Source organism: Emys orbicularis, chromosome 9, assembly GCF_028017835.1.
Source record: "Emys orbicularis isolate rEmyOrb1 chromosome 9, rEmyOrb1.hap1, whole genome shotgun sequence".
Classification (NCBI taxonomy): Eukaryota; Metazoa; Chordata; order Testudines; family Emydidae; genus Emys; species Emys orbicularis.
In genome coordinates, this window is record NC_088691.1 from 78,846,864 (window position 1) to 78,862,389 (window position 15,526).

The window sequence follows — 15,526 nt, forward strand, 5'->3', positions numbered from 1 at the left end:
AAATAATCCAACTCCATTGGTCTTAAATAAATACTAATACCAAATGGATTTTTTTTTATAGCTTTGAAAACCAATTCTGAGACTACTTAAACTGGACAGTGCCATTTGAAATGAAAGCACATTCTAACAAAACAGACATCTTGGGCCTGATCCTGCTCCCACTGAATTAGAGGGAGTTTTGACATTTGCTTCCATGGGAGCTGGAGCAGACCCTACATGTACTGTTGTGCTTTAGGAGTTTATTATGGTATTTTATACACCTCATACTCCTGGGGGAATTATGCACCACTGCGCACATGCAGAATTCATGTCCTTTGCAGATTTCTTTGCTTCTCTGCAGAAAATGACAGGGAAGCAAAGGGAAGCCACAAGAGTGGTCACACGCCCTGCCCCAGCATCATGGGCGCATCGTGTTGGGTGCTTGGAGCAGCTGCTAGAGAGGTAAATCTCTGCTGGGGGTGTGGCTGGGGATGCCCTGGTCCGTGGCTCCTACCCTGCGCCAAGCTCAGCTGCTAGTACCAGCTGGGCTGAGGAAGACAGAACTTCCTCTTCCCCTGCAAGGAATGGATGAAGCCGGGTCAGATCCACCCCCAGATGCAGGAAGCTCCACACCCCCTCCTCCACTTCCTGCCCCATCACGCCTCAGCCACAGTGGGAGGGATCACTGTACGGGGAGCTGCTCCTCCCATCTGCCCAACCCCTGTACATCCAGACCCCCTCATACTTAGACCCCTCCACCAAGCCTCACCCTTGCACCAGAATCCCCTGCTGAGCCTCACCCCTGCATCCAGACCCCCCTACCAAGCCCATCCCCCTGTATCCAGACCATCTCCTGCTGTGCCCCACACTTGAACCCCCACCCTCCTACACCACCCCAATGAGCCCCCCTGCACCCAGATCCCCACCCCACTGAGCCCCAACCAGCTGCACCCAGACCTCCACCCCACCAACCCCCACTCCCTCAGCACCCCACCAACCCCCACTTCCTCAGCACCCTGACCTCCCCATTGAGTCCCCCACACCCAGAAACCACCCCACACCCGGATCTCCCCCACACTAATCCCCTCCACACTTGGATCTTGCCAGCTGAGCCTGCTTGCCCCACACCTGGATTGGGGGCCAGGGCTGGGTGTGCTGTGAGACTTTGTCCCCCTCGCTCGCTATCTTGGAGCGCATGGAGGGGAGAGGCAGGGCCCTGGGGGGTTTCTGGGGTAGGCCCAGCTCTTGGGCTGTGTCAGTCTGTGTTCCGGGGGCAGGGCTGCAGGGTAATCTCCCATCCCCTTGCAGCCTGTGGCCTGTGCTCCCTACTGCCATGCTGGAGCCTCCACATTTATTTATTGACAGATAAAAATATGCAGAATTTTTCAGAATTTTAAAACATTGTGCTCAGAATTTTTATTTTTTTGGCACAGAATTCCCTCAGGAGTAACTTTAAAGCCAGTGCTAAACTTAGGGTTATTTCTTATGTCCTAAATTTTAACTGTCAGCTCCTTCACACCCCAATGGCTCCCTTCCTGTTTTCTCTCACTGCATTGACAGCGACTACAAGACAGTGTGATGTTTTATTTAGTCATGTGTCTGGAAACAGAAGTATTTGGGGCATGTAAGTTGCCCACTGTTTTAGAGGCTCTGGATAAGCTGAACTGTGTTGTGGGTATAATTACCCACTTTTCTGCAGTGTGTGCTGCCTTCCCTCCAATGCTCCTAGAAAGCCAGGGGATGTGATCAGTTAAAAATTTAATTCCAAAATATTTACTTTGTATAGAGTTAATCACTAAAAGTTAGTCAAAATGACTAAATGCACACTGAGAAATTAAAAGGTCAATAATTTATTTTATTCAGTGCAGTAGAACAAGCCTTTGACAAGGTCCCTCACCAAAGGCTCTTAAGTAAAGTAGGCAGCCAGGAATAAGAGGAAGGTCCTCTCATGGATCAGTAACTGGTTAAAAGATAGGAAGCAAAGGGTAGGAATATAGGGCCAGTTTTCACAATGGAGAGAGGTGAATAGCTGGGTCCCTCACAGATCTGTACTGGGATCTGTGCTGTTCAAAGTATTCATAAGTGATCTGGAAAGGGGGGATGAACAGTGAGGTGCCAACAATACAAAATTACTCATAATAGTTAAGACCAAAGCTGACTGCGAAGAGTTACAAAGGGATCTCACGAAACTGGGAAACTGGGTGACAAAATGGCAGATGAAATTCAACATTGATAAGTGTGAAGTAATGCACACCGGGAAAACATAATCCCAACTATACATACAAAATTATGGGGTCTTAATTAGCTATTACCACTCAAGAAAGAGATTGTGGAGTCATTATGGATAGCTCTCTGAAAACATCTGCTCAATGTGTGGCAGCATTCAAAAAGGCTAACAATGTTAGGAACCAGCAGGAGAGGGATAGATAATATAATACCACTATATAAACCCATAGTACATCCATCCCTTGAATACTGTGTACAGTTCGGGTAGCCCCATCTCAAAAAAGATGTATTAGAATTGGAAAAATGTGACAAATGTGCATCTAAAATGATTGGGGTATGGAACAGCTTCCATATAAGGAGAAATTAAAAATACTGGGACTGTTCAGATTGCATAAGAGACTAAGGGGAGATATGATAGAGGTCTAGAAAATCATGAATAGTATGGTGAAAGTGAAAAAGGAAGTGTTAAATTTACCCCTCTACATAACACACAAACAAGGGTTACCAATGAAATTAATAGGCAGACAATTTAAAAACAAACATAAGGAAGTACTTCACTGTGCATAGTCAACCTGTGGAATTTGTTCCCAAGGGATGTTGTGAGGGCCAAAAATATAACTAGGTTCAAAAAAGAATTAGATAAGTTCAGGGAGGATAGATCCAGCAATGACTATTAGCCAAGATGGTCAGGGATGCAACCCTATGCTCTGGGTGACCCTAAGCCTTTGACTACCAGAAGCTGGGATTGGATGACGGGATGGATCATTCGATAAATTGCCCTGTTCACTCCTTCTGAAGCATATGGCACCAGCCTCTGTCAGAAAACAGGATACTGGGCTAGATGGACCATTGGTCTGATGCAGTATGGCTGTTCTTATTTTCTTAACAGCTGTCTCAAAAAGTCCTGCATGTTTTGGTCTGCTTCCGAAGAAAAGGAGTATCTACTGCACACTTCACTTTTGGTCTTTTACACACTCTATAATTTTGCCATGTAATAGTTCATTTGTACAAGCTAGTAGTAGGTACAAAGTAACAATTGAACAGAATTTCATAAAAATAAATGGCTACTGCAAAGTTCATGTTAATGTGCAATGTATTTGGGTGTGCAAAAGTATCACTTTAGGGATTGGTTTAGATTCAGGGACAGAGCCATATGCAGTTCTCCACTGCCTCTGATAACGTTCCTGCATTATTAATGACATTGTAGGTACTACCTGCAAAGCAGCTGTTCAGTTTAAGAGTTTGTTCAGTGTCATATGCAAAGTTGGTCTCATAAAAAATTAATAAGCTTTTCACTTTACAGGGTTGACTGAACCTTGCTATAATATTCTATTTCTCTGGGGATAGAATTGGCTATAAAGGAGTGATCTCAAGCCAAAAGGCTAATGTTAATTTTGCTCCCTGTTAAGGATTCCTAATTAAAACCAGAAATATTAAGCATGTTGGGTTTTTTGGGTTTTTTTTTGCATTTTCCATTGAAAACACAATTTAATGTTCCTTCAAGCAAGTCAGTTCATGGGGTTTACTGTTAATTATTTATTGTATGTGTTTAGTGAGAGAGAAAGAGTAATGTCTCAGTACCATCCCAATTGTACATATAGCTCCTGTAGCCAGAGCATCTATTTGTAACAACCTACTCACTCTTTTCGTGGTTTGCCTTGTTCTCCCTCCTCTTTCCTCTTGTTTAATTGTTTAATTTAGACTGTAAGCTTTTTAAGAAAGGGACTGTCTTCCTAGAAAGCTCTCTTGGTAGCATCATGACAAATCTAATTGGGGGAGGTCTGAAGATGATCTATACACAAACTCATTGATTTTACTTGTTCAGCTGGATGGTGACTGCTTCAGGTGACACCAGGATGAGACATTCCACCTGTCTGTAAAAAAAGAGGTCACCTTTTCTTTGCTCTTACAAATGGCAACGATCTGCTTTACATGCATAAATGCAGTTTTTCTGTGCAGATTTGAAGTTTGTAAAGTGTACAGATTTGAAGTGTTCCAATTTGGAGGTTGAATTATGCTCCTTTGAAGCCTTTCTGAATAAAGACTTTTCAGGGGGGAAAGTCAAAACATAGTAGGAAACCATAATTGTTTAGGGGGAGAAGATAAGGGAAATAGGGACAAAAATACCCAAGATCCAAGACAACTGGGGTTCCAGAGAAGTATAGAAAGAGTAAAACACACACAAGCAAAAGCAAAATTTAAAAAAAAACAAAACACAACTTTCCTCTGTGTTTAATATAGATTCACCACACTTTTTTACAATCAATACATAGTTTAAACTATTTAATATTTTGAAAATACACCATTTGTAAAAACCAAGTGTTTTTTTCATGCATGTATCTGTGTGTGAATATTGCCCACATCTGCAGCACACACTGTCATTCCCAGCCAGAAAACATGCTGTGGCTGGCTAATGAGCTCACTTTTGTATTTAGGGGAGATATTGTTAGTGACCTCTAAGTAGGATAAGGAAGTGCAGGACCTTGACATTCTCTGATTAGCTTTTATCATATCTATAGCAAATGTACTCAGACAGCAAGCTCTGAGGAGACTAAACCCTTTGTTCTATAAAAATATGAATCAAGCATCAGTGGATCATTTAAAATGTTTCTGTGGCAAAATGCCACTTGTGGCAAACGTATGGACCCCTTTATATAGCTCCCTTCCTTCCATAGCAATCAGCATTATTAGATAAAATCTGTGATCAAACCTGCATCTGAGTCATCAGAGCAACTTTATTTTTAACCTTTTTTTTAGGTCTGATATCATATATAGAAAATTTGATCATTCAGTAATGAGAGTAGCAATACCTGAAGCAACTGGAACCAATCCTGTGCTCCACCCAGGATACTCTCCGCATCCTGCATGATGTGACTTAGAATGGCTAATTATCAGTGTTAATCAGAGTATTGTAGAATGCAAAACTTATGTTTGAATATTTAGAATACAGTAAGTCTGAAATGGGCCATACTGAGCTATCTTATTAAAATTAGTAACAGGAATAGAATGGACTGTCAGCTTTCACAGCCTTCTGCTGTTAGCGGATAACATTTTTCAGCTAGAGGTCAGTAGCCTTCCATTGCTGCTCAGGCCTCAGGCTTTGCCCTCTCCCCTCTCATGTAATGCCATAGAAGTCAATGGAGTTAGACCAAAGAAGAATTTAGTCTGTTTATTTTTCTTTTTCCCCCCTACTGATTTAAAATTTACCAGCTCATACTAGAGTTGAATGTAAAACCTTTTGGATAGCACTATACCAAAGATGTATCTGGAAAAAAATATTTAAAAAAAAATCCTAGAATGATATGGATTAATTAAGGACCTGGGTTCTCTCATCCCATAAATCCAGAGCTAATTTTAGTTTGCAGGACATTTTTGGGGGTGTTTTTTTTTTCTTTAAACTGATCCACTCTTGTAAGTGGGTTATTTATTTATTTTTTTTAAAGGGCATAGTCTTTGTAAGAATAGCTGTGAAACAGATCCACATCTCTCTGTTTCTCACTTTGTGGCGCTAGTTCTTATTCGTAGATAGTTCTTTCATTTCCTGCATGAGAAACTGAAGCCTTTATACTTGAAGGGGAAAATGCATCCCGGATGCAACTACACTATTGATCTAATGGAGCTTCACCAGCATTTAACTTGTCCTGTGGCACCTTATAGACTAACAGACGTATTGGAGCATAAGCTTTCGTGGGTGAATACCCACTTCATCAGATGCATGTAGTGGAAATTTCCAGAGGCAGGTAACACGGCTACCCCTCTGATACTTGACAGCATTTAACTTGTGACTTAATCCCACCACACCATACTCCTTTTCCTCTATAGCCATTTAGACTTAGGTTGAGAATTTTCTAAGCAAGTGGGTCTCAGCGAAGTCCTGGGCATCCCATGCCGAGTCTTCATTAGCAAAATGTTCAGAACTACCAGTTCTTGATATTGAAGGTCCCATCAGAGTTGATTAAAAGCAATTCCCCTTTACTCTATCCCCCAACAAACAGAAGCTAGTGAATTAAGTACTCACCAGTAATAGCAACGATCACAAACAGCAGCACCAGAGAATCCAACACAGCTATATATTTTTTTATAGTAGTAATCCTCCCGAGACCTTCCATATGACTAATAGTGGCCCTACTGACATTGCTGAAACTCCTCCTCACCAACCCTGTACCGTCTTTCTAAATTTAATTCATGTTGATGTAGATACATCATGAGAAGTCAGTGGGGTTACATCAGGGATTAATCTGGCCCACTTTCCTTTTGAGTTCCTGCTTGACCAAACTTAAAGGTCCTCATTTTGTCCTCAGATTAAGTCATTTGGACCCAAGTAATTAGGTCTATAGAGACTGAAGTTAATACTCCAGATTTTTCTCAATTACACTGGTGCAGTCTTGTTGGGTAAAATTTTGTTTAGTCATACCAATGGAGTCTTTGTTGATCCAAATTCTATTTTCAGTTACATGGATATAAAGATGGATCTCAATAGGGTTGTTCAGCTTTACATGAATGTTATTCTTCAGTGGAACTAGCACACAGATCTGACCCTTACCATCTAATTCTTTTGAATATCACATTTTCAGTGTGGCATTGTTTTATAGCTCCTTGATGTGTGTGTACCGTGTAGTCCTCTTCTTCCTTCTGTCTAATCCCAACTACTGACTTAGCAATAAATGAGATGTGTGCTCAAGGGTAGATGGAGGCTGTAGTCTTAGCCCTGAGTATTGGGTGGTGCATAACTGTGTTGACCCAGGAACTCCAGGAAGAAATTGTGTCTCAGAAAAAGTACAATACTTCTCCAGGTTCCCCTCTTGCACCAGGGAACAGAGAGCGTAGCATATTCCCTGTTCTGCTGGCCGATATATGGATCATGGGTCTGGCCTCTCCCCATTTGCTTGTGGGGGTGGTATTGAGCATGCAGCCCCTACTTTCCCTCCTGTACCCAGAGCCACAATCCAGGAAGGTCCTAGGCTGCTGCACAGAGGGCTGGGGTCAGTCTTCTCCTTATGGCCCCATGCAACCACATAGGACCAGGGCACAATCTAGCCTTGACTATGCAGTGCAGATATTTTGAATTCTTTTCTACTGACTTTCAGCAAAGAGGCAATACTTGGGCTATTGAAAGGAAGTTTTAAAGCGGATTTTCCACGTTGTTTACTATTCCTGGGGGCTTGTGAACAGCAGCCTTCATTTTTGTGTTTGTTGTAGATCTCGTTGTTTAGTTACAATGCAATGGGCTTTAGGGTATTTGAACTTTAAACCATTTGTACTTAATACTTTCTTTGAAAATTATTGCTTAAATATACAAACAGCTGGAAAAAGTTATAAATATTTGATCAAGTTGCCTTTGTTGAAGTGATAGAGTGAGTACATGGCAGTTCACATCAATAATGTATTAAAGTGGGATTTGTTCTTAGAACTGTTAATTCTGATATTACATATGGGTAAAATTACCACCAATTCAAGATCAGATCGATAGCTAGATGAGCCTCTGTTACACTGAGATGACATTGTATACTCAAAATTGGATTGTGTTTAATGAACTCTAAAAGCTAGTTAAATCCTGGCATTGAGCATTTGTAAAACTCAATCTTCTAATATCGCCTCCCTTCTCTTCTGTCTTTCCCCATTATGTCCCTTTGTCGTCCCTAGTCCTGATTTCTCTCTCTCAACCTCCCCCATAAACAACCCTACCCATAGTCTAATCCTCCTATCCTCAGACTCTTTATACTCTCAAACCCTCCCCTCCCCCCAAAACGTCTTAAATCTGCACACAACTGAATGGGACCATCTATCCTTAGCTGTCTGATCATTGGTTACTCTTAGCCTCACCCCCAGTCAGAGGCGTAGCGAGCGCCCTCCGTACCCTCCGACCGGAGGGGGCCCCGCAAGGAAGGGGGCCCCTAAAAGTGGCAAAATAAATACTGCATTCCAGTTTCTGCATTGTAAGGGGCCCCGCCCGGACATACGTTCGGAGGGGGCCACGTTCTTTGTTGCTACGGCCCTGCCCCCAGTCTCCAATCTGTGGTGTAACAGACTCCATTCTCACCCCTAACCAATACATTCGGACTTCCTTCCATTCTTATCCAGTCAATACACTCTTCCCTTACTCTTTACCTACCCCCACTCCATGCACACAAATTCTCCATGTCCACACATTGTATCACTCCCATCTCCACATACAAGAGGGCAGAGAAGGCAATAAGTGACAATTTTGAGAGCAATAAGCCAGTTTGAGACTAAATAGGTGGGAAATAGTAATTCTTAGTAGAGGTAGCTGATGCATATAATGTTTGGTGTGTGCAAGAAAAAGCAATGCTTTCTCCCCTTAGTTTGGGTTTCTTCAAGCTACTTTAGCTGGTAAGCTTCAAAGCAACATTCCAATAATCTAGCTGAGTTGTTGATACTAAAATTTCAGGAAGGTCTCTGGTAAATCAGTGAATTGCTATGAAGTTTTTGGTCCTCATAATAATTTCTTAGAGATGACAAGACAAAGAAATAGCTCCCCCTTAAAGTTGCAAAAAAAAAAAAAAAGGTCATAGTAAGACTTCAGCCTTATTATTCTTCAAAGCTCCTTTAAATAAAGTGATCACTGTGATCATATTGATGTCTAGACAGCATGGACCAAATTCATCCTTGATGTTACTATATTCAGAGAAGTTACACCAAGGACAAATTTAGCCCAATATTTGTTATACATCAACTTGGCAATACAGGAATCAAATTAGGTTGATTGATGCTTCTGTTGAAGATAAAATTTTCCAAGGCACTAATGCAAAATCCATTAGCACCCATAACAGGACCCATAACACATGAGGTGCACTTCTGTGTTATAACATCGGATAGCAGGCAAAGGATTACATGACAAAATAGGTCTCTGTGGAGGTAGGGTGCTCTACCATCTGTAAAAAGAACTTAATATAAAATAGAAGATGTCACACAGATTTTCTATCTTGAGATGGGGCCTGATCCAAAGTCTACTGAAGTCAATAGGAATCTTCTCACTGACTTCAGTAAAGTCATGATCCAAAGCCCACTATATAAATATTCATGACAGATAAACACACTGACAAAATACGTATCCCATCCTGTGTCCGAAGAGTTACAACAGTTACCTAGTAAGTAGGGTTAGCAACTGGAATGGAAGACACCTTCTATGGGGTGGCTTTTGTGCACTTTCCCATTAACATGCCTATTCTCTGAGTGACCCCACATAACAAAGGTACGTGGTAGAAGAACTAAACCATAAGTAAGGATTCTCTAACCAAAGTAAGGATTCTCAGTACAATGTGTGTGTCCTGGTTTCTCATGTTGTAAAAATGTTATTCAAATAAGAATGGGCAAAATCTTGGGCACACAGAATCAGTGGGACTTCATCTCTTTTGCTGTTTAATTTGTACCAAAAATTAGCTATCAAATACATGACCAATTCCATCTACTATGCTGTTTGACCGTAATGAAATTTGAACACTATGAAGAATAGAAAATGTGTGAATTGGGCTATATTGTAGCACAGAAAAGCTAGCAAGGAGATGCAGTTTATATTAACATGGAATTTAAGGCAAAATCAAATAGATTTAAAATCTTGCACAGCAAAGGAATAACGGTGTATTCAAATGATCATGCAGAAAACAAAATATTTTAACCTTGGGGAAAGTAGAACATTGGAAAATAAAGATGTGACTTGTCCTTGATGGGATCAAAGCACATGAACTATGTGGGGAGAAAAGAAAAGAATTAAGCCAAAATTTTCAAGTTTGGGTGCCTAATGTTAGGGTCTAAATCCACATTTAGATATCAGTGCCAAGATTTTCAGAGCTGTGGCTTGCTTACCACGTTTGAAAGTCAGGACTTTTATTTAAGTGTCTAAATATGGATTTAAGGACTAACTAGTGCTTAGATTTGAAAATTTGGACTCAATCTTCACATTTAAAAAATGTGGTATATACTACACTGTAAGGGTATGGGTAATTTTACACTAAGGTTGAGATCCTCAAAAGTAATTAGGTGCCTAGCCTAATGAGAATCAGGCACCTAAATACCTTTGAGGCTCTAGGCCTAAGTAACTATTTTCAGCTCAGTGTTAGATGATGGGAGTGGACACCATATGTTCATATGTTGAAATCTAAGAACAAATCAAAACATCCTGTACATTATAGTTTTTCAAAAAACACTCGACTCCATTGTGCCTTATGACAGTTATAATTTTCCAAAATGAAGGGCTGCAAAAGAGGAAGTGATTAGTGACATGTCATTTACATTATTACATAGTAATAAGTATAGGTCTGCTATTTACTAGGAATTTATAAATTGATTTATTCCTTCAAATGGGATTATCACTGATCTAATTACTGTTCTTTATTAGCCCATCTGCCTGGCTGCACAGTACTGTGCAGGTCTCATAGGGGGAAAAAAATAAAAAAAAAAATCTTGGCAATTTTATTTCTCCATCTTGCATTCTTAATAAGTACCAGAAATATTGCAGTTCTACAGATAGATGAATGAGGTAACTGTTTAATAAATGTGTATTTATGTATCTCAATCAATTAAAAGATTATTGCGTGCTTACGAGAGGTTTTGCACATCACATTTAAGTAAAATTTTATTCATAATTTCTAAAATCCCTTGTAGTCTTTTGCTGTTTCTAGTGGGTGGATGAGGAGAATGTCTGCAAAACATCTGGAAAATTAAACGGTATGAGTTGCCAAGGTGCTGTATGGTCTGGGAGGTGGGATTTGGCCATCTGAGAAGAACACAACAGGACATGGTCCTACTAATTCATAGATGTCGTGAGATCCACAGGGGATCACACAAATCCCAAGGCACCTTTGAAAGGCTGGCATGTCCTGAGTACCTTCTCTTATTGTAACATGGCTCCCTTGCCTGTACCTGGATGGATCCCCTTCCCAGTGGGGTTTGAAAGCAAAACACAAGAATCCATGTAAATAATGCAATTTGTCCAATAAAATCCCAACAGGTTTGTTGTGGGGATAGTGATGTGAAGAGTAGCTCTCCTAGTATCAGGCGCCACAACCAAACACAGAAAAGCTCCAGAAGCACAGAACTCATGAGATTGGAGGGAGGGGCAATGAAAGCATATTGACCTAGTCTTGCCTCCCTATGACAGATTTCAGGCCAAAGGAGCAGATTTCCTTCTTCTTTAATCCCCTCCATGGGAAAAAATGGAGGGGCATATGACTTGTGTTATGTATATCATCTTCTAGCTAAGATTTTAGACAGTTTCAAAGCTGTCTAAGGGTGTCCAATTTGGCAGTTGGGATTATGGGCTCAGATTCAGTCAGGATGGAAAAACCAGAGTTGTTTTGCTAAGAAAATGGTAGAATTGAAGAAGTAGGAGAGACCAAACTTGCAGTGGAGGAGCTCACCTTGGCTGCAGGACTTCCAGAGATACTCAGTTGTGCAAGAGCGGGAGTTGAGGAAGTGGATGTTGGAGATGAGCCAAGGCTGGGGGGTGTGACCTTAAAGGGCATTTGAGAAATGTTTTTTGTTTCGGTTAGTCAACACTATCAGATATTGCTTGTCCGCTAAATTTTGCGGTTCTTGTACAATCCTCACTGATAAAGCTTAATTTTGTTTATCCAGTCTAAAGGTGTGTATGATGGTTGAGCACTGGGCAGCTTTCTGAATGAGTACTGTATATTAAGGACTCCATTCACTTTCCAACAAACATACCAGTCAAATCAGTATTTTCAAGAACAATGTGCAACCATTTTTCAGGATTTCATTATTTTCAAGGAGCATCTTTTTGAGAAGAGGAAACCATCCAGTATTTTAATGCATTGTCTCTACTATCCGTCACTGTCAGTTAATATCCCAGATATCTGTGTTGAACTTTGCAACCATTCTGTAATTAGAGAGGATCACTAAATACATTGTAACTGAGTAATAGGATCAAGAAATTAGGTGACGGTTTCTAACCATCAGAGAAGTGAAGTTCTGGAACAGCCTTTCAAGGGGAGTAGTGAGGCAAAACACCTAGACTGGTTTCAAGACTGAGCTTTTGATACATTTATGGAGGGGATGGTATGATGAGATTGCCTACAATGGCACATGGCCCATATGTGACTGCTAGTAGCAAATATCCCCAACAGGCAGAGATTGGACACTAGAGGGGGAAAGCTCTGAGTTACTACAGTACATTCTTTCCCAGGTGTCTGGCTGGTGGGTCTTGCCAACATGCTCAAGGTCTAACTGATCACCATATTTGGGGTTGGGGAGGAATTACACTTCCCCCCGAGGAATGACATGCATTCTCCAAGAGCAGCATACTCCAGAATTTTCTTGTAACACCGCTTATGTTTCTAGGACTTACTGCTTGGAAAGCAGATGAGGCAGCAAAGAATTTTACTATAACATTGGTGTTCAACTAGCCTGAACACAGGGCCATGAACAAAGAAATCCTGAGTTCTAATCCCTGCTCTGTCTGTTCTAATCCCTACTCACTATGTAGCTTGGGGGTGGGGAGGGCAGGGAGAGGGAGAAGAAAAACAAAAAACCCCACCACTCTCCCACCCCCCATTTCCCCATCTGTAAAGTAGGAATGATAATACTTATCTACTTCATAGTGCTGTTGTGGGGATTAAATAGTTAATGTTGGGGCAGTGCTTTTAAAATATGAAGCACCATATAAATATCACATAGTAGTAGTAGCAACAGCGTGTACCTTGATTGCCCTGCCTGCTGCCAAAATGTGTAATGAATAGGTTATATAATTTGGTGTATTTAATAGATTTCTCCCTGAATTACTAGTGGTGACACAGAAACACACTGCAGACATTTGCAGCACACATTCTTTCTGCTGGTCTATTATATAATATTTCACTCATAGACTTTAAGGTCAGAAGGGACCATTATGGTCATCTAGTCTGACCTCCCGCATGATGCAGGCCACAAAAGCTGACCCACCCACTTTCCCTTAACTCAGCTGTTGAAGTCTCCAGATCGTGATTTAAAGACTTCAAGTCGCAGAGAATCCTCCAGCTTGCGACCCCTGCCCTATGCTGCGGAGGAAGGCGAAAAACCTCCAGGGCCTCTGCCAATCTACCCTGGAGGAAAATTCCTTCCCAACCCCAAATATGGCGATCAGTAGAACCCCGAGCATACAGGCAAGATTCTCCAGCCGGACCCTCATTTTACCAGCGATGGCACGTTATTGCCTAATTGACTAAAATCACGTTATCCCATCAAACCATTCCCTCCATAGCCTAATCTTGAAGCCAGAGAGGTCTTTTGCCCCCACCGTTTCCCTCGGAAGGCTGTTCCAAAATTTCACCCTTCTGACGGTTAGAAACCTTCGTCTAATTTCAAGCCTAAACTTCCCCACGGCCAGTTTATATCCATTCGTTCTCGTGTCCACATTAGTACTGAGCTGAAATAATTCCTCTCCCTCCCTGGTATTTATCCCTCTGATATATTTAAAGAGAGCAATCATATCCCCCCTCAGCCTTCTTTTGGTTAGGCTAAACAAACCGAGCTCCTCGAGTCTCCTTTCATAGGAAAGGTTTTCCATTCCTCGGATCATCCTAGTGGCCCTTCTCTGTACCCGTTCCAGTTTGAGTTCATCCTTTTTAAACATAGGAGACCAGAACTGCACACAGTACTCCAAATGAGGTCTCACCAGCGCCTTGTATAACGGAAGCAGCACCTCCTTGTCCCTACTAGAAATACCTCGCCTAATGCATCCCAAGATCGCATTAGCTTTTTTCACAGCCACATCACATTGCCGACTCATAGTCATCCTGCGATCAACCAGGACTCCGAGGTCCTTCTCCTCCTCCGTCACTTCCAACCGATGCGTCCCCAGCTTATAACTAAAATTCTTGTTAGTCATCCCTAAATGCATCACCTTACACTTCTCACTATTAAATCTCATCCTATTATTATTACTCCAATTTACAAGGTCATCCAAGTCTCCCTGCAGAATATCCCGATCCTTCTCCGAATTGGCAATACCTCCCAACTTTGTGTCATCCGCAAACTTTATCAGCCCACTTCTACATTCGGTTCCGAGGTCAGTAATAAATAGATTAAATAAAATCGGACCCAAAACCGAACCTTGAGGAACCCCACTGGTGACCTCCCTCCAACCTGACAGTTCACCTTTCAGTACTACCCGCTGCAGTCTACCCTTTAACCAGTTCTTTATCCACCTCTGGATTTTCATATCGATCCCCATCTTTTCCAATTTAACCAATAATTCCTCATGCGGTACAGTATCAAACGCTTTACTAAAATCGAGGTATATTAGATCCACCGCATTTCCTTTATCTAGAAGGTCTGTTACTTTCTCAAAGAAGGAGATCAGGTTGGTTTGGCACGATCTGCCTTTTGTAAACCCATGTTGTAATTTGTCCCAATTGCCATTCACCTCAAGGTCCTTAACTACTTTCTCCTTCAAAATTTTTTCCAAGACCTTGCATACTACAGATGTTAAACTAACAGGCCTGTAGTTACCCGGGTCACTTTTTTTCCCCTTCTTGAAAATAGGAACCACATTAGCTATTTTCCAGTCCAACGGTACCACCCCCGAGTTTACAGATTCATTAAAAATTATCGCTAAGGGGCTTGCAATTTCTTGTACCAGTTCCTTCAATATTCTAGGATGAAGATCATCCGGTCCGCCCGATTTAGTCACGTTTAGCTGGTCAAGTTTGGCTTCCACCTCTGATGCTGTAATGTCAATCCCCCCTCCTTTATTCCCCTCTGTCCTGCTCCCTCTATTTCTAAGCCCTTCGTTAGCCTTATTAAAGACCGATGCAAAATATTCATTTAGATATTGTGCCATGCCTAGATTATCCTTAATCTCCACTCCATCTACATTCTTCAGCGGTCCCACTTCCTCTTTCTTTGTTTTCTTCCTATTTATATGGCTATAAAACCTCTTACTATTGGATTTAATTCCCCTCGCAAGGTCCAACTCTACACGGCTTTTGGCCTTTCTCACTGCATCCCTACATGTTCTAACCTCAATAAGGTAGGTTTCCTTGCTGATCCCTCCCCTCTTCCATTCTTTGTACGCTTTCTGTTTTTTCTTAATCGCCCCTTTGAGACGCCCGCTCATCCAGCTAGGTCTAAATCTTCTGCCTACTAACCGTTTTCCCTTTCTCGGGATACAGGCCTCGGACAGCTCGTGCAACTTCAACTTGAAATAATCCCAAGCGTCATCTGCCTTTAGATCCCTAAGTATGTTAGCCCAATCCACTTCCCTAAGTAGTTGCCTTAATTTATTAAAGTTGGCCTTTTTGAAATCGTAAACCTTAGTCACAGTTTTATTTCTGTTAATCCTTCCATTTAGTTTAAACCGAATTAG

The 15,526-nt window shown here is 41.5% G+C and overlaps 1 protein-coding gene across 1 annotated transcript in view; it reads left to right on the forward strand.

Annotated features, from left to right (window-relative positions):
• RNF13 (ring finger protein 13) overlaps positions 1–15,526 on the forward strand; it is a 116,559-nt gene that overhangs the window by 90,016 nt on the left and 11,017 nt on the right. The window lies entirely within an intron of this gene.